Source organism: Mytilus galloprovincialis, chromosome 14 (genome assembly GCF_965363235.1).
Source record: "Mytilus galloprovincialis chromosome 14, xbMytGall1.hap1.1, whole genome shotgun sequence".
In the NCBI taxonomy this organism is placed as follows: domain Eukaryota; kingdom Metazoa; phylum Mollusca; class Bivalvia; order Mytilida; family Mytilidae; genus Mytilus; species Mytilus galloprovincialis.
Genome location: NC_134851.1, coordinates 3,294,145 through 3,312,787, shown reverse-complemented (window position 1 = coordinate 3,312,787; position 18,643 = coordinate 3,294,145). Strand labels below are relative to the sequence as shown.

General features: G+C 33.4%; 1 protein-coding gene across 5 annotated transcripts in view; it reads left to right on the top strand.

The window, feature by feature from the left end:
* Window positions 1–18,643, top strand: part of LOC143059080 (tensin-3-like) — a 208,572-nt gene that overhangs the window by 40,125 nt on the left and 149,804 nt on the right. The window contains exon 1 of one of the 5 annotated variants that reach the window (XM_076232569.1): window positions 9,208–9,371. The exons of the other annotated variants lie outside the window; for them this stretch is intronic. The gene's annotated coding sequence lies outside the window, so the exon portion shown is untranslated. Of the gene's footprint in view, window positions 1–9,207; window positions 9,372–18,643 lie in introns of those variants that run through there. 5 annotated transcript variants of the gene reach the window in all.

The following is an 18,643-nucleotide window of genomic DNA, read 5'->3' as shown; positions in this document are numbered from 1 at the left end:
CATTGAAATATTGAACCTTCCTTCCATTGTTATATTGTACATGCCGTTAAAAATTATACCATATAGTGTTGTCAGATCTTTGAAAGCAAAGACAGTGGATTACTACATGAGAATAGCAGAGACAGTGGATTACTACATGAGAATAGCAGAGACAGTGGATTACTACATGAGAATAGCAGAGACAGTGGATTACTACATGAGAATAGCAGAGACAGTGGATTACTACATGAGAATAGCCGCAATTGCATCAATTCTATGTCCCTTTAAGATTGTGCATGAAGATGTTCATGTTTAACAGCCATGCAGTATTCATTAAATCTGATCCTCCCTTCCTGTATCATATATTGTACATGAAGATTTTTGGGATACGATTGCTTTTAAGCAATCTGTAGACTTCTACCGTTGACTCGGGGGCTCATTCCCTCACGTCAACCGTTTTATTCTAAACATTCAGCAACATCTCAGATTCTTATGATTGTCTTGCTTTAAAAGGTAAAAACAAGCAAAAGGATTGAACATAAACAACTTTCCTGTAATGTTCTTCTCATAATCTTCATGTTTGATTTTTCCGTTGACTTATATGCGTGTTTTTAACAACACGGAAAATCAGAATTAAGCAGTATTTATATTTAGTGTTTTTATAAATTTAGAAACACGTCAGAGGGAATTCCCCAGTTTTGATAAATGCGAGAGTTCTTTGAATTTCGATAATTCTATTTCTGTCATATAAGAACTGAAGTGATGTTTTCTATATTTTACCGTTATGAAACTGATACTGTACTCTCATATAGAAATTGAGACTCATTCATCATATCATAAATTAAATAAACGTTCTTGTTCCAAATCGCAAATCGCGGGTTTGTTGATGTATTAATGCGCATGGGTATAGTTTTCTTGATTTCAAGGGGTATCAGATTGAGTGGTTGTTCTGGATTCCCCGCTTATTAATTAATTTGAAACTCATTCTATGTCTTCTATGTCTGCCTGCTACTGAGGGTTTAATATTGTTGTTGCATAATTTAAAATCATATGCATCATTTAAATTAAAATCAATGAAGTTTTACCTATAACACCCCTTTAGCCGAAATGGAGTCTTCCATATTATCGTTTCGAGTTGTCTCCCTTTCAGAAGTATTTCCCGTCAAAATCGTCTCAATTTAAACAGAGGAGTGTACGGAAGGATTCATGCCCACTGACCAAAAGGAAATTAATAATTAAAGAGTTAGAAATGGGGTTCCTCCTAGAATTAACGTTGATAAGATACGAAGTAATAGTCCGAGATTACTGGGTACAAGTCAAATCGGCACCCATAGAAAAGGTCAAATCGGCACCTATTTAAAAGTCAATTCGGCATCCAATGATATTTGATATAATATATGGGACTGGAAAATGGGGTTCCTCTTAGAATTAACGGTGATAAGATACGAAGTGAATAGTCCCGAGATTACTGGGTACAAGTCAAATCGGCACCCATAGAAAAAGTCAAATCGGCACCTGGTTAAATCGGCATCTAGTCAAATCGGCACCTATTTAAAATTCATTTCGGCATCCAATAATACTTGATATAATATATGGGACTGGGACTATTTAAGTTTGTAATTTAAGTATACTAGCATAAAAGTCCCCCATGGTCCCAGCTTGTCTGGCAAATCAGCCGTCGGACATCAGAGTAATCTCGAACTATGAAGTGAAATACCTTCTCTCTCTCTCAGTGACTGCTGTGGAAAGTAAACTTGGAATTGATAGCACACAAATAAAACACAATAAGTACATTGCTCCTACACTTGTATCCGGGATTAGCTATTTTTAAAGTTGAGTGACTATTCAGATTTATATTACCTTTGCATGTGCAGTTGAATTAGTTTTGAAAATAATACTATCCAGCTGTACCAGGCCTTGCGGTCATAAAACTTTCGAGTCAGTTTTTTTGTACTCATACTAAAAAGTCAACCAATGAAATTGCTTGATTTCTTGTTTAAGCATGATTTTTGTGCTCCAAGCACTGAGCAAAGTTTTATGCCTTCAAGGCCATAGTCCAAATAATTATGACGTCTTGGAAGGCTATCATATTTTTTTTTCTTTGACGCCTTACTTCGACGTCAAAGAAAAAAAATATAATAGCCTTTCAAGACGTCATAATTATTTGGACTATCAAGGCCAGGGCTGCCAAAAATGCGTGAGACTCACGCATGTTCATGCTTTTTTGCAGCAGTATCCTTGGATCAATTGTTTCCTCTTTTTGGCCAAATCTCACGAATTTGCTTAATGAAAAGTTGGCAGAACTGCTATATATGTGTCAATGAAAACTATATGGCAATCGTATCCCTCAGAGCATTCTGCTCTTTGATTATGTTTAACAGTCAGTAATTCCCTAAATAAGATCCTCCCTCCCTTTGTCATATTGTACATGCCTTAAAAATTAGACCATAGCGTTTGCAGATCTTTGAAAGAGAATCCTGGACACAGGATATGTATTTCGTTTTAAATTGACCACAATTGTTACCATTTTATGTCTCTTTCAGATGGTACATGAGGATGTTCATGTTTAACAGCCAGTATTCATTAAATCTGATCCTCCCTTCCTTTGTCATATTGTATGTGCCTTAAAAATTAGACCATTAATAATATATAGTGTTGTCAGATCTTTGAAGGTAAATCATGGACATAGGACCAGTATTTTTATTAGATTGGCCACAATTAACAGCCAGTATTCATTAAATCTGATCCTCCCTTCCTTTGTCATATTTTACATGCCTTACTACACACAATTATCATTGACAAAATTCTTGATATAAACAATACTTTTCCTTGATGGTCAATTATTGGATTGTATTTCTTAATTATATTTCTGATTTTAATGTCAATTTCATTACCCTGTTAATTTCTCTACTTTGATCCTGACCAGTCTATTATCTTAGAATGATGTAGAAATTGATCTTTTCATTATCCATGGTTAATTTAACATTAAGAAGTGACTTCTGTTATGGGATATTCATTGACAAGTGTCTTGATCATGCAAAGTCATCTGGATCATATAGTTCAGGGGCAGCTCATGCCAATTAAAAGGGAGGTCTCAACCCAAGGGAAAAGGGTTTGGAGGGAGGTGCAAGCATATGTCTCCATTCAAATGCATTGATTTACAAAAAAAAGGGGGGACAGTTCCACCCCCTGGAATCCTTCCCTTGGATATCGCAGCCAACGTAGTTTAGTCTGTAACTGTTTATTAACTGACTTTGTATATTGTAACCAATTTTTTTTTCACAAATACTTTTATGCTTGCGTTTAGACCTCTTTAATCAACTTTGTGATTATATTTTTTGTGATTTCTTATCTATTGTTGATGTTTTCTTACAAAGAGAATACCTTATTTATATTTGCCCTATAATATATGCTATTTTTCTCCCAGAGAAGATCTGGAATATTAATTTCCCTTGAAAATAAGTTAGGTTTACAGTATAACATTGTTAAATGGATTAGGCCTTTAAAAGGGGGATTCTGCAAAAGTTCATTCCTTTGCTTTGGGTAATCTCAGTTCACAAACTGGGATTTTGTATCATATACCATAGTATATACAATCTTTTCTATGACAGCTAGTTGACTATGGAAAAAAAACCGAGAAAGTAAAAAAGGGTATATAACTTTTCACCTTGCACCAAAATGTCCAGTAAACTATATATGTTGAATGTGATAAATAGTCATATTAATTCCAATGATTATTTCAATATTTGATATAGTCTGATATTATTTAGTGGTCTTAAATGAAATGCATATTAACTTTTTGGTTTAATGAGAAAAAATCCAATTAGCTACAAAACACTTTCTAACTAATCCCTCAATTGTAATATCTTTTTTCATGCCACGCCACTCATTTGTGTTTATTTGACATGGCTTTTGTCCAGATTGTTATTAATGAGATTTTTTTCATTAAACCATATCCTCATCTGGGAAAATCTATTGTCCATCATTGGTCATTAAATGTTTTATTATTTAGATACCAATGGTGGTCACATGGGCAAATAGACTTTTTAGAAATAGAGAGACCAGCACTACACGAGATAGAAATGTAATTGTATAGTGAAGAATTTCTGCCATATTTAAAGTGCTCTTGAAAGATGAGTTAATTATTTTGAAGTTTACTTTGTATCTAAAATTGTCTTCCACTGCCCAATTATCATTCTAGCTCTGTGTGTATTTTACTCCCATTCTTGGAGTACTCTGCCTTTGGGGCTATGTTGTGATCGGCTTGTCTGTTCTTTTGTATATATTCATCCAGCCCAAATAGCCTTTTCAGAATCTAAAGGACTATGGGTAATCTCATTGTTCTTACACCAAAACGAAAATAACGTTATGCCATTGGTTGAATTTCCATTGTTTAGTAGGTTTTAAACCAATCGCAATGTTTTGGTGTATGCTTTTGAAAATTATTAGAATGCATTAGATTCTGAAACTGCAAAATATCATTCTAGTTCTGTGTGTATCCATCATTATTATAGTTTTATACTCCCACTCTTGGTGTACTCTGTGACTATGTTGCAAATTTTTTGTCTGTCAGTCTGTCTATCAGTAAATGTAATATTAATTATGTCCTTTCATCCAACTTATATAGAGAAAATGTAAGCAAGTTAAAGATCATGCTGCAATTAGAGAGCAACCATTCAACAACACAAGTTACCTAATCCACGTAATCTTTATAGATGGGAAAGCTATAACATCCATAGATCTTAAAAAATATCAGAAAAGTTGTCTAATCTGTTATCTCACCAATGGTGTCCTGACTACCTGAATGTGTTTTTATTATGCCCACCTACAATAGTAGAGGGGCATTATGTTTTCTGGTCTGTGCTCTGTTCATTCGTCCGTTTGTCCATCCGAGTGTGCGTCCGTTCAGGTTAAAGTTTTTGGTCAAGGTAGTTTTCGATGAAGCTGAAGTCCAATCAACTTGAAACTTAGTACACTTGTTGCTTATGATATGATTTTTCTAATTTTAAAGCCAAATTAGACTTTTGACCCCAATTCCACGGTCTACTGAACATTTAAAATGAAAATGGGAGTTTCAGGTTTAAGTTTTTGATCAAGGTAGTTTTTGATGAAATTGAAGTCCAATCAACTTGAAACTTAGTACATATGTTCTCTATAGTATAATCTTTCTAATTTTAATGCCAAATTAGATTATTACCCAATTTTACGGTCCATAGTGATGAGTTGCACAGCAGATGATACTAGCCAGTGTTAGAGGCTGTCTTAAGCTTGCAGTGAGGTGAGTCTCGAGTTATCTGTATTGAAGGACTCGCTGTGACATTGAGATGAAGAACTGCAATAATGGTGCTGTTCCTTTGCTTTAAAGTGTGTTGGTTTTTTTGCTGTGTATGTACTGATTTTGTGTCGTTGATGGATACCCCATATCTTTTAGTTAATATAAAAAAGAAGATGTGGTATGATACTGCAGTGATATTGTTGACTTTTTTCAAAACTACCTCTACCCTTTTTTATTGGGAAAATATGCACATTTTTCATCAAATTGGGAAATTTAGAATAAACCATGAATTTGACTGAACTTCAGTTTACAGACCCCTTTTCAAGAGTCAAACCCTTCTTTGAAATAAGACCCCTTTTTGTCAGTGATGACACATGAAAAGACCCTCAAATCTGCACATATGGACATCTTAGGAATGAAAAATGTATAAATGAATGTCTTTCAGTTTGTATGCATGCACAATTATTACTGAGACTGCACTGTTTGGGAAAGAAGTTGTCTTTTTGGGAATAATTTTAAGCCTTGTTTTCAAATTGGGATTCTTCTCCAGGGGAAAAAGCCTTTATTCTCTAACTAAAGGCAAGCATATGTCATTTTGGTCTTTTGTGGATAGTTGTCTCATTGGCAATTATACCACATTTTTTTTTATAATACCACTGGATCATAGCCAATGAGACAACTGTCCACAAGAGAACAAAATGACACAGACATAAACAACTATAGGTCACCGTACGACCTTCAACAATGAGCAAAGCCCATGCCGCATAGTCAGCTATAAAAGGCCCTGATATGACTGTTAAATGCAGGCTCACTCCTTTTGAGTTCATGATTGTAACCTTATTAGTCTTATCAACCATCCTTTGGGGTGAGATTTGAAGATAGGTAAACTACTGTTGTCTGTTCTTTGGTCAGGTTGTTGTCTGTTCTTTGGTCAGGTTGTTGTCTGTTCTTTGGTCAGGTTGTTGTCTGTTCTTTGGTCAGGTTGTTGTCTGTTCTTTGGTCAGGTTGTTGTCTGTTCTTTGGTCAGGTTGTTGTCTGATCTTTGGTCAGGTTGTTGTCTGTTCTTTGGTCAGGTTGTTGTCTGTTCTTTGGTCAGGTTGTTGTCTATTCTTTGGTCAGGTTGCTGTCTGTTCTTTGGTCAGGTTGTTGTCTCTTTGACACACTCCTTGTTCTCATTCTCATTTTACTGTTTCCATGACATACAGGCACCACAATCTCACAACTGCCTTGAGTATCAGACAAGTGACTCAACCTTTTGCATCATTTAGAGCAAAATTGTAACACATCATTGCAGATCTTAGGCTCATAAAAAATGGAAAATGAAAGAATGAATTAATCAATAGAAAAGTTGAAAGACAATATACTTTGATGTACAAACATTTCATGTTGTGAGTAGAATTCTTCATGAATTATGTAAAAAAAAAATAGCTTTGTAGTCAACTGTCAGGAGAATCATTATTCTTGTCACATGGTAACAACTAAATATAAAGTAAAAAATATATACAAATCTTTGGGAGATTCTGTAAATTCAGAAATATTTACGAAATTTTTATTATTGCATTGCAAAATTTGCGATAGGAAAGCTTTCTGATAAGAATTGCTTTCAGCAAAATGCATGTTAGATTTTGTCATTTAAAGAACATTCAGTAACTTGATCACTTTATGGAATTAAATACTTTTCATGGTGTAGTATGATTTTCAAGAATATTACAGGAGAGTGGAAAACTTGGAAGGTTAATATAAATGGTAGTTTTAATCAAATGTAGTAGAACTTGAAGTATAAAAAAAAATAAGCATTTAAAAAAAACTACACTCAAATGATATTAAAGGAATCATTATGGCTTTAAATGGACTTTGTGTTGTGTTTATACATGATGATTATTACAAGGTGAGTGTTGAGTTTGTTACTGAATTATCTCCCTTTGTACACTAAAAATTAACATGATTTAATCTGATAATAAAAGTTTTATGTAAGATAATTTCAGGTATGAACACTCCAAAAAATATGATAATATATTTTAAAACAAAATTTAAGTTCAAAAGTAATTGGCTTATAATAGAGGTGAAAAATACTGAAAGGGACATTAAAACTCATAAGTTGAAATAACTGACAACAAACGTGGCTAAAAAAGAAAATGACCTACAGACAAACAACAGTACACAAAACACAACATAGACTAACTGAAGATTGAGAAACATGAACACAAAAAGTTTAGAATGAATGTAAATGATTCATTAGTATGTATTAAAACAGGATGACATGGTTCTAGTAACATAAAGAAAAGAGGAAGGATAATTTTTTATTCTAAAGTCTAAAAACTATTTTTTATATATTCTGCATCAAATTGAAAGATGGGGTCCTCAGGTACAAGATAAGAACATCTGATGTAAAAAGAATTGAAAGTAGAATGACAATGCTGCTGCTAGAAAATGAAAAAAAGACTAATAGACAAACAACAGAACACTAAATAGAGATGCACTTACTCCCCTAGTATTACAAATTTAATATGTAAATGTTTTATATGCCATATGTAACTTTTCCTACCAAAGGCTGATTGTTTTCTTCTGGCACTCTTGCTGCCTCCACTAAAAATAGTGACTGTCACAAAAAAGTGCAGTATATAATAATGATAGTTGTGTGACTTAGATATTCTTCAATCCAACCTATTTAACTCGTCTTTCAAAACATGGGACAGACCTTTTGCTAGTTAACGCTCATAAATCACTCACAGTACAATAGGTCTTTTATGAACATATCAGTTTATGTTTCATGGTTTTTTCCCTCAATGTTATTTTATCTTGTCTTCACCAATGGATTAAAGGTTTTGATAAAATCTTTTAAAGTTAAAATTAAATCAACTATGCCTCAGCTGATCTTTTGTATTAAAAGATCATGGTAGCCTTTAACATACACAAATATCCACATTAAGACTTGTCTTTCATCAGTTTTTGATTATTATCTGTTTAAATTAACTTGATAGAGGACTCTATTATTTAAATTGTTTTATTGACTTAAATCAGAGCTTCTGATTGGTTATATACTTAAATATGGGATTTTTTTTTAACCAAAATTAAAATTCAAAATATTGAAGAGCAATCATCATAATCATTAATAAGAAGCAGGACTTAGTATAGCCCAATATTGCTCTGACTCTGGGACCCTTTTTGGCATGGCTTTGCTGTGGTCCCAAGGACTTTATTAACTATACAAATTAAAAACATGGTTTTGAACCCTTGAAGAAATTAATGGTGCTGTAGGTTATTTTGGCATGGTTTTATTTTCTCTGAGATTACAATAATCTCAAGTTTGGTAGGGGCTGTAACTTCAGAAAGGGAACATGCTCTGTATTTAGTCATACCATAGGAAAAGGTGGATGTATTGTAACTATTGTTCATTATAACAGGAGTGCCAGTATTCATTTCACCAAATGTATCAATATCCTTTCATATTTTAAAGTTTTAAATATTCTGTAGATGGAAGGATTGCTTCCAGTTAGAATATACCTGAATGTGTACTTGATTTTTTAAAGTTTTTAATTTTTAACATTGTACTATGATTTTGTTAGATTCTTAGGTTGATCATGCAACCAGTTAATTGCTTAATGAATTATACATTGGTGTTTTGTACTATAGATATGAATTAATGAATTATTAATTATATGCCTTATCTCTTTCAAAATACCAAATGATCACATATATCACATTAATAGAACATTATTATTTCAATGATATTGTTCAGGTAAAATGGAACTGGTTGCACTGAAAATCTAAAATTACAATTAATTTTTGTGATAAATTTTGAGTTGTCATAAAGCCAAACTTTGACTTTAAATGTCCCTATGGAGCCTCTTTCTTCAATCACCTGAATAGACATTTAAACTTCTAATACAGAGACACTATTCTGCACTGGACAAGTTGTAAACAAAGTTTTCAGGTGTTAGATATAAATCCACCATTTTGCAAATCTTTGTGCACTGGAAGTCTCTTTTTAGACTATATTTTCTGTTTTTGCTGTTAATGTGGATTATTGATTTGTGTATCGGAATTTATTGATTGCAATTTTGTTCACTGAACTTTTTGTGTATTGGGATTTTTGTCCTCACCTGTGAATTCTCAGGTGAGTTAATTAAAAAAGTTTGTTTGTATTTATATTGAACTTGAAAGTTTGTTTATCTACTGTAGAAGTTAAACATGATAAATTCCATTAATTTGCAACCATCTGTTAGCCATGTTAGCTCAGTTGCTACAAATTTTTGAAGAATTTAATTTTGTTTCTTGTCTTGTATTAAGTACATGTAAAACAGGTTCTGTACTCATCATCTCAATTTCATTTAAACTGATAAACTTTATACAATTCAAAAGAAAATTTTATTTTTGCTTTTGTTAATGAAATTCTTAAAAGTGCATTTATTGATCAATTGTAGCAAGGTTTCTAGATTTATCACAGATGTCAGAAAAATCTTAATTTTATTACAGATCAATCTTAGAAGATAATAGAGGGGGACAGGACCTTTTTCAGGGATTCTGGATCAGGTGTCTTTTAAGTCTTGGGATTTTGGGATTGATCCTGTTGGGATCGGGGAATTCTTTTTTTCGAATTTCGGGATGTAGGGATTTAAATTTCTTTAATTCCGTACCTCAATATTTCATGTTTTTAATTTAAGCCCGAAATTTCGGGATCAGGACCCCTCCGACCCCACCCCCCCTCATAATAGAGGTGTCAACAAAAGTTCGTATCCATCTGATTAATTACACATTCAATTCTTCTTCAAAATCTTTAAAAAAAAGTATTAGAGATGGCACGTTCAATTTTGAATATAATGTCCCAAGCAGCTAACATTATAGCCCATTTGGGCAAGTTAGTCCCAAGTCCCAACCTATTAAGGAAGGAATTGGCAGCTGCAGGGTAGAAGAAAACCTGAAAATAACAGTGTGAAGCAATAACAAATTGAAAGTAATAGTGGTGGCAAGGTTCACAAATATTATGATTATGTTCCATGTTTTTATGACCCACCTACGATAGTATAGGGGCATTATGTTTTCTGGTCTGTGCATCCGTTCGTTCGTCCGTGCGTCTGTTTGTCCTGCTTCACAGGTTGAAACTTAGTACACTTGTTCCCTATGATATGATCTTTCTAATTTTAATGCCAAATTAAAGTATTGACACCAATTTCACGGTTTATGATGCAGACTGTCAATTGGATTAATGAGGGGGATAGGACCTTTATCAGGACTCCGGGATTGGGTGTTATTAAGCTCAGGATTTCAGGATTGACTCAAATGGGAACCGGGAATTCTTTTTTCGAATTTCAGGGTTGTCAGGATTTAAATTTATTGAAATTCGGAACCTCAGACCTCAGGATTTACTGTTTTCAAGCTCAGGATTTCCGGATCAGGACCACTCATATCCCCCCCCCCCCCCCACTAATACTCACCCAATTTTTTTAGTATAATGAGGGCCAAGTATGAAACAGTTGACATTTGTATTTAATTTTTTATCTGTTCAACTTGATTCCTTGCCATGTCAAAAGTTAACTTACTTTTTAAAAACATAAAACTTATCTATTGATTTTTATGGAGCAAAAAATTGGGTTTTTGTCATTGATAAAATGAACTGGGACAATAAAAATTTGAAGTATGTGGATTAGGTTAATGTATTGTAAATTTGAAGATTTACAGGTGCTTTCTATGTAATTAATGATGAATTGAGGTAATACCATCAATGAGGCAGTTACAACCCATTAAAACAAAATAAATCAGCAAAAAAATGAAACTTTATAAGTAACATGTGATCCAGAATTTGGAGGAATAGTGGGGAGTAGTTCTAAAGATTATGTGTCCACACATCCAATTCTGTCCATGTCCCAATCACAGCCGTGGGGGAATTAAGGTTAACCAATTTAAATTTGTTATTTATAACAAACATATCTGTCTATTTGTTCTGCAATTGGGTTCCCTTGTCCAACTTTATTTTGCCTCAACCAAATGTTAATAAAATTATGCACTTGATGTTTATTTCCTCAAAACTCAGATCAAGTTAGAATACAGGTGAGGTCACATTTACTGTTCTGGAGTTATGTCCCTTTATAACATATGTCAGTGGGGCATCATTTGTGTCCCATAAGCAATTTAAAAAATGGCCTCCATTTTCAGATCTCTTAAGCTTGGTACCTGTAATGATTGGCCAACCAAATTCATACTTTGATTTTTATGAATATTCACTAAAGCTCTTGGAAATTGCCAAGAAATTACATAAATAACTGCGGTGTCGTTTTATGTCATATAGCCTGACAACACAATAGTTTTACAATAATAACAAACATTAGAACTATTGCTTTTCTAAAATATATAAGGAGCATGCACCCTTAACCAGGTTAACATGGGCTATATAATTTGAAGATCTCTGTATTCAGAGCTATATAATTTGAAGATCTCTGTATTCAGAGCTATATAATTTGAAGATCTCTGTATTCTAAGCTAGAGAATGTGCTTTATCATACCAAATATAGGCCAACATTCCTTTTTGTGAAGCAAATTGCTGTTAAGGGTGGGTAAAATTTGTTTTAATTTTTTTTTCAAGTACTTCAATTTTTAAAATCTACAACACCCTTAGATATACTGTAGCCTTGTTCACTTGACAAATACTGTGTTTTTGTGTGATGTCAGAATGAGGTTAAAGGATCATCAATGATGTAACGACTTTTGCCGTGAGACCCTCAAACATTTCAGGGTGCATAGAGAGACTTAGTCAAACACGGTATTTTAATAATCAGCTTAAATTGTAATCCACCCGAATCGTAAGTTTGTATAGAAAGAAACCTATCCTCATATTTAATTTGCGATTAAGAAGATATATACTTTTACCTATTTAATCATTTAAATATTTTGTGATGCTCTGAACCAAGATTATGTGTGATTTTAGGTCATTTAATGTTCTGGTAGGACTTGTAACATTTATTGTTATGACCCGTTAGTTGAGAGTCGCAGAATCTATGATGTTATTTGATTTGCTCTAATATAAAAACAAGATGTGGTATGATTGGCAATGAGACAACTCCTCACGAGAGACAAAATGACATAGGAGTTAACATGACTATAGGTTATTATTAGGTCTAATATGAAAACAAGATGTGGTATGATTGGCAATGAGACAACTCCTCACAAGAGACAAAATGACAATAATAGTAGTTAACATGACTATATTAAGGCAGTGGCGAATCCAGCCATTTTAAAAACGGGGGTTCCCAACACAGAGTAAAGAGGGGGTTCCAACTATATGCTTCCATTCAAATGCATTGATCGGCCAAAAAAAAGGGGGGGTTCCAACCCTCGGAACCAAAGATCCGCCACCCTCTGGATCCGCCACTGTATAGGTTATTATTAGTCTGCTCCAAGGTTGAAATTTGTGGGTAAAAATATTTTACAGTGAAGCTTTGGTCACATCAAACTTTGTACATGAATAGAATAAGGAGTTGTAGTATTATAACTAATAGGAAAATATTATCCAGCTAAGACAAAATGGAAAATATTATCCAGCCTAGACCAAATGGAAAATATTATACAGCTAAGACAAAATGGAAAATATTATCCAGCTAAGACCAAATGGAAAATATTATCCAGCTAAGACAAAATGGAAAATATTATTCAGCTAAGAAAAAATGGAAAATATTATCCAGCTAAGACAATATGATATAGATGTTTGCATTTTTATTGTGAGGTGACTTTAAGTTACAATTTACCATTTGATCCCAATTTCACCCTTTTTTGAATATTGACAAATGATATTGCAAGCTTGGCATGGTAATTGCTGTATGGACATATGTTCCTAATCTATAACAAATTTTAGGTCTCTTTCAGAGAGAAGTCTTAGTAGTTTATGTTTCAAACCTGTCCTGACCTGCATGACCAAAAAGCTGAAAACAGCCAAAGGCCACCAATGGGTCTTTTTTCCTGCGTTATTTTCTGGTTTTAGTGTTTTACATTTGTCATTTTGTGGCCTTTTATAGCTTTAAATATGTGATATACCGGTAGGTTTTGCTCATTGTTGAAGGTGGCATGATAACCTATAGTTTTTAACTTCTATGCTATTGAGTCTTTTGTGGTAAGTTGTCACCTATTAAAGGCAATCAGACCACATCTTCCAATTTATTTTTGTAGACATTAAGTCTTCCTACAGTAGGTCAGTTGTTTTCTTCTGATGCTGCAACTACCTTCACCAATATACCACCTTTCTTATCTCGTTGTAGCATTTCCCCCTTGAGTGCGGGAAGTGTGGGTTTGAACCCCAGCTGGGGCAAGACTTTAAACCTGTGATTTACAGCTACTCCACTAAGCACATGTGGGTAAAAAAATTTGATTGATTAAAAGGAACCACTGAAGCATGACTGTAGCAAACCCCCCCTTAGGTCAGCCAGCGGGCCCCCTAATGAAATGTTCTGGATCAGCCACTGCTTGCAGACTGTTAGCCTCAGCATGTCAGTCAATGTAGGGTTAAGGTGGCTGATAGCGATTACGCATTGGTGATTTCCTAGTGTACAATCACCCACATTTAGTGTGAAAATCCACCAGTTAGAGTGATTATTTACTCAAGCACTATTAGAATTGAGTGTACTTTAAAAGGCATTTATTGTGACGGTACAGCAGTTAGCAATTATATAAATCAAAGAATTCAGACTTGGAAGTAAAATTTTTGTAAATGTTGACTGTTTTCCAATTAAAATGAATGATGTAATTTATAAGTTTTCCTGTCTGTTCCTGAAATAAAATAAAATAAAGAAAATTTGCTGACTTCAGACAGAAAATTTACAGTTTAAATATTCCTAGCTGACTTTGAAAAGATTCGCCTACACTTAACATCATGCATAGCAAATAACAAGATTTCATTAGCATAAATATTACATAAACTTCATTAGAAGTTGGTAAAAATATAAAGCATGTATTTAAAAGTTATACCAATCATGTTACTTAAAAAAGAATGCTTAGTCAACTGTGTATGCCCAAATTATTTTGCAGATCTTCATATAAAAAATACCTCGAGAGTGGGACGTTTGTCGGTAAATGTGCTTGGTTGGGTTTTCTCCTGGCACTTTAGCTTCCTCCACCAATAAAAATTGGCTGCCTCAAAGTTTTAAAGCGATGCTTAAACATGGCGTTAAAACACAAAAAATTAAATCATAGTTAGAATTTGATAGTTCTGAGCTACAAAGTAATACAGCGCCCAGTGTGACTAAAGATTGTAGTCTCAGAGTTAAAATAAATTGTGTCTGAGTAAGGTCCTTTGTTTTCCAGGTAAATACAGACTCTGGGAGTTATCTTAGTTAAAAAGTAATCGTTCTATTTGCCTTCAGTAATATGCATATTTTATGTTCAACAATGTCTGATCATCATTATCTTTTATATATGTTTATTTTCATGTTTGAGAAGAACAAACACTTTCTTGAGCATACCTTTACAATTAATCTGTGATTTTATTTTGCTCTTGCATCCCTGAGAAATACTTACCAAACTGCAGAAAGTTTTAAATTGTTGACTAGCAAGTCTCAGTAAATACAAATTCTAATGCAACAACGTTTGTAACATTCATTTTGATTGGGTAACATCACTTTTTTACATGACATCAATTGACGATTGATGCTATAGGACATACGCACAAGCGCAGACGGCATATGACAGATTTTTATGCCCCACCTATGATAGTAGAGGGGCATTATGTTTTCTGGTCTGTGGCTCCGTTCGTCCGTCCGTCTGTGGTTCCGTTCGTCCGTCCAGGTTAAAGTTTTTGGTCAAGGTAGTTTTTGATGAAGCTGAAGTCCAATCAACTTGAAACTTAGTTCACTTGTTGCTTATGAGATGATCTTTCTAATTTTTATTACATATGTTTTAATGTTGATTTTGTCAGTTTCATTAGAATGGAGATAACAATATTGTATTTTAAGCTCAAACAGCATCAATTGGGGATTTGATGGTCGCAAATACCTGTTTACTGTCTCCGCTAAGGCGTCGCCAGTAAACTTAACATGGCTTTAACTAAAAACGTGGTAGCTTAAAATACAATACAGTTATCTCCTAATTATTAGGTTACTTTAAAATATGACCAACTTATCATGTTGTTGTTTATATTCTGGATAGAAATTCATCTTGAGTGACATTTTGAAAGTAAAAAAAAAAAGAATTAAATGCAAAGAAAAAATACTTATTTACACTTGACTAGTATAATGATTGCTGCATTTTGAAATCATTTTGAAATCTCCATTTAACTTGTTTAACATGCTAAATGAACCAGTTACTTTAATTGGCTTTTATCCAAAAGTAATTATGATTTTGTTGACAAACTGTGATAGTTGTACCATATTTAGACAGTGCAGTCAATTCATTCATGATTTTAGTCAATAAAGGAGTGATTGTAAAAAGCAGGGGAGTCACCATGAAATAAATGAGGCAGACTGAAGGATTCACGAAAATAAGAGAAAAAAGTATTTATAATAAGGCACTCACCATGCTACGATAACCTGCGAAAAGTTACAAAAAGAAATAATTATACTGATACTTTTGATACTAATTTTACAGTTTCTCAATTTGAATAGATAGGCTGCATCAAAATTGAGAATGAAATACTTGAATTAACATAGAACATTGTATTAACTATCATCAGGATTTTAATAAAAGTCCATTGCATGCCATTATAATTTTGAATAGACATGATTACTCTATGAGATATACTGTTTTCAAAAGTTATGTTGCTTGATTTAAAGTTTGAATTTGATATCTAAAGGAGATCTGCTTGTTTATGACATAACCCATTAACTTTCCTTTGACAGTTGTACAAACTTATTGTTATGTTTTCCATTTTGAAATGTGTCACTTTAATGTCTCAAGAAGCATGAACTAAAGACAATTTCCTTCACACAGTGCTCTATAAGAACAAAAGATTTTTTGACAAATTAAACATTTGCTAATTTTTGTGCTATTTTCAAATTTCTTGATTGGTGTGAGAAAAATATTTCTCCTCATTATTGAAAAATCTGTTCTCTACAACAAAGGATTGGTCAAAATGTAATTGTGACCTTAAATTTTCTTGGTTTCTTTTGAATTTTCCTATTGTGACATCATACATAAAGGCGACAATCAATACCTGATGACATCAAATGGAAAGACACAACTTTCCTCAAATCTTTGAAAAGGAAGGATGAAAATCATTAGAGAAACAGACTCCACCACTATAATGCCGCTCTCAACAGTTCAATTTTTGTCGAGCCTGCAACTTTTGTTGCAGAAAGCTCGACATAGGGATAGTGATCCGGCGGCGGCTACGGCGGCGGCGGCTACGGCGGCGGCGGCGGTGTTAGCTAACTTCTTAAAAGCTTTATATTTTAGAAGGTGGAAGACCTGGATGCTTCATACTTTGTATATAGATGCCTCATGTTACGAAGTTTCCGTCAGTCGCATGTCCAATGTCCTTGACCTCATTTTCATGGTTCAGTGACCACTTGAAAAAAAAGTTCAGATTTTTTGTAATGTTGAATTCTCTCTTATTATAAGTAATAGGATAACTATATTTGATATGTGCGTACCTTGAAAGGTCCTCATGTCTGTCAGACAGTTTTCACTTGACCTCGACCTCATTTCATGGATCAGTGAACAAGGTTAAGTTTTGGTGGTCAAGTCCATATCTCAGATACTACAAGCAATAGGGCTAGTATATTCGGTGTATGGAAGGACTGTAAGGTGTACATGTCCAACTGGCAGGTGTCATCTGACCTTGACCTCATTTTCATGGTTCAGTGGTTATAGTTAAATTTTTGTGTTTTGGTCTGTTTTTCTCATACTATATGCAATAGGTCTACTATATTTGTTGTATGGAATGATTGTAAGGTGTACCTATCTAGCGGGCAGATGTCATGTGAACTTGACCTCATTTTCATGGTTCAGTGGTCAAAGTTAAGTTTTTGAGTTTTGGTCTTTTTATCTAATACTATATGCCATAGGTCATCTATATTTGGTGTATGGAAATATTTTATGATCTTTATGTCAGTCGCGCAGGTTTTATTTTACCGTGACCTCATTTTCACGGTTCATTGCACAGTGTTAAGTTTTTGTGTTTTGGTCTATTTTTCTTAAACTATAAGTAATAGGTCAACTATATATGTTGTATAGAAGCATTGTTAGCTGTACATGTCTGCCTGGCATGGTTCATCTGACCTTGACCTCATTTTCAAGGTTCATTGGTCTTTGTTTAGTTATCTTGGTTAATGTTTAGTTTATGTGACAGTTGTATTAAAGCTTAGCTTTATACTTAGGACTATCAACATAATATCAATGATTAGTATAGAAGGCGAGACATTTCAGCGTGTGCACTCTTGTTAATATTTAAAAAGCTCGTCAAGCCTCGCGCTTAAAATATAAAAATTTAACTCTCTTGAGTAGAGAAATATTGTAACACACTTGTTGTAGTTATCAACGAAAATTGAAATCAAATGTACCCACAATTGATAACCTCGTTTGCATGAGATTTGGCAAATTTTTGTGTGTAGTCATTTCACTTAACCCTTTAAATATGATGTAAAATCAGAAATGTAAGATCATTTGATTTTGAGGAATGATTTTTATTACTGCTTATTCACAATTATTTGTGAAATACATGCACTAATTTTCATGAATTTCTTGGGTTCAGGTGAACCACGAATTAAAATGTTCAATGAATTACCATTTTTCTGTAAGCTTAATTAATTTTGTATGCAAAAGTTGCTAAATCCAATATCCAGGAAAACACAAATTTTCTTTGAAAATTGGTAAGCCACCATAACAAAATTAAATGAATCCACAGTATACAAAAAGTTAAGTTATTACTTCATTGCAGTGAAAATTCCATCTATTAAAATAAATCGTAAAAGTTCATTTCAATTTTTCACAAAAAAGCCTTTGTTCATAAATCGTATTTATCAATTACAAAGAAATTTGTTACTGTATACAAAATGACTATTGTTGTACAATTGAAACGACTGATGAGGGATCTCAAGCTAGTTCTTATAATGTTTGATTCATGTTGGGCCTGTAAAGGGCATTTGAATTAAAAATGCTTTAGTACCGTAGATTTTCTTTTCTACAATCAGCTTAAGAGGTCTTGAAGACAAATATGATCTTTGTTAGTTAAAAAAAAGTTACAATAACAAAACAGAAATACATTCATTTTAGGCCCTCAAGTTGAAGTATGCAATTTAGTTTAGAATAAATTCAAATTATTAAAGTTTTATCATATTCATGTGATTGCTGTAACAGTAATGAAAATAAGAGTTTTTAAGGGGGGAAAAAACTTGGGACATTAGTGTTTTATATAATGGATGTTCTTGGTTGGATGAATTTGGTTTGTAGAGATTTGTGTAGCAAACTATG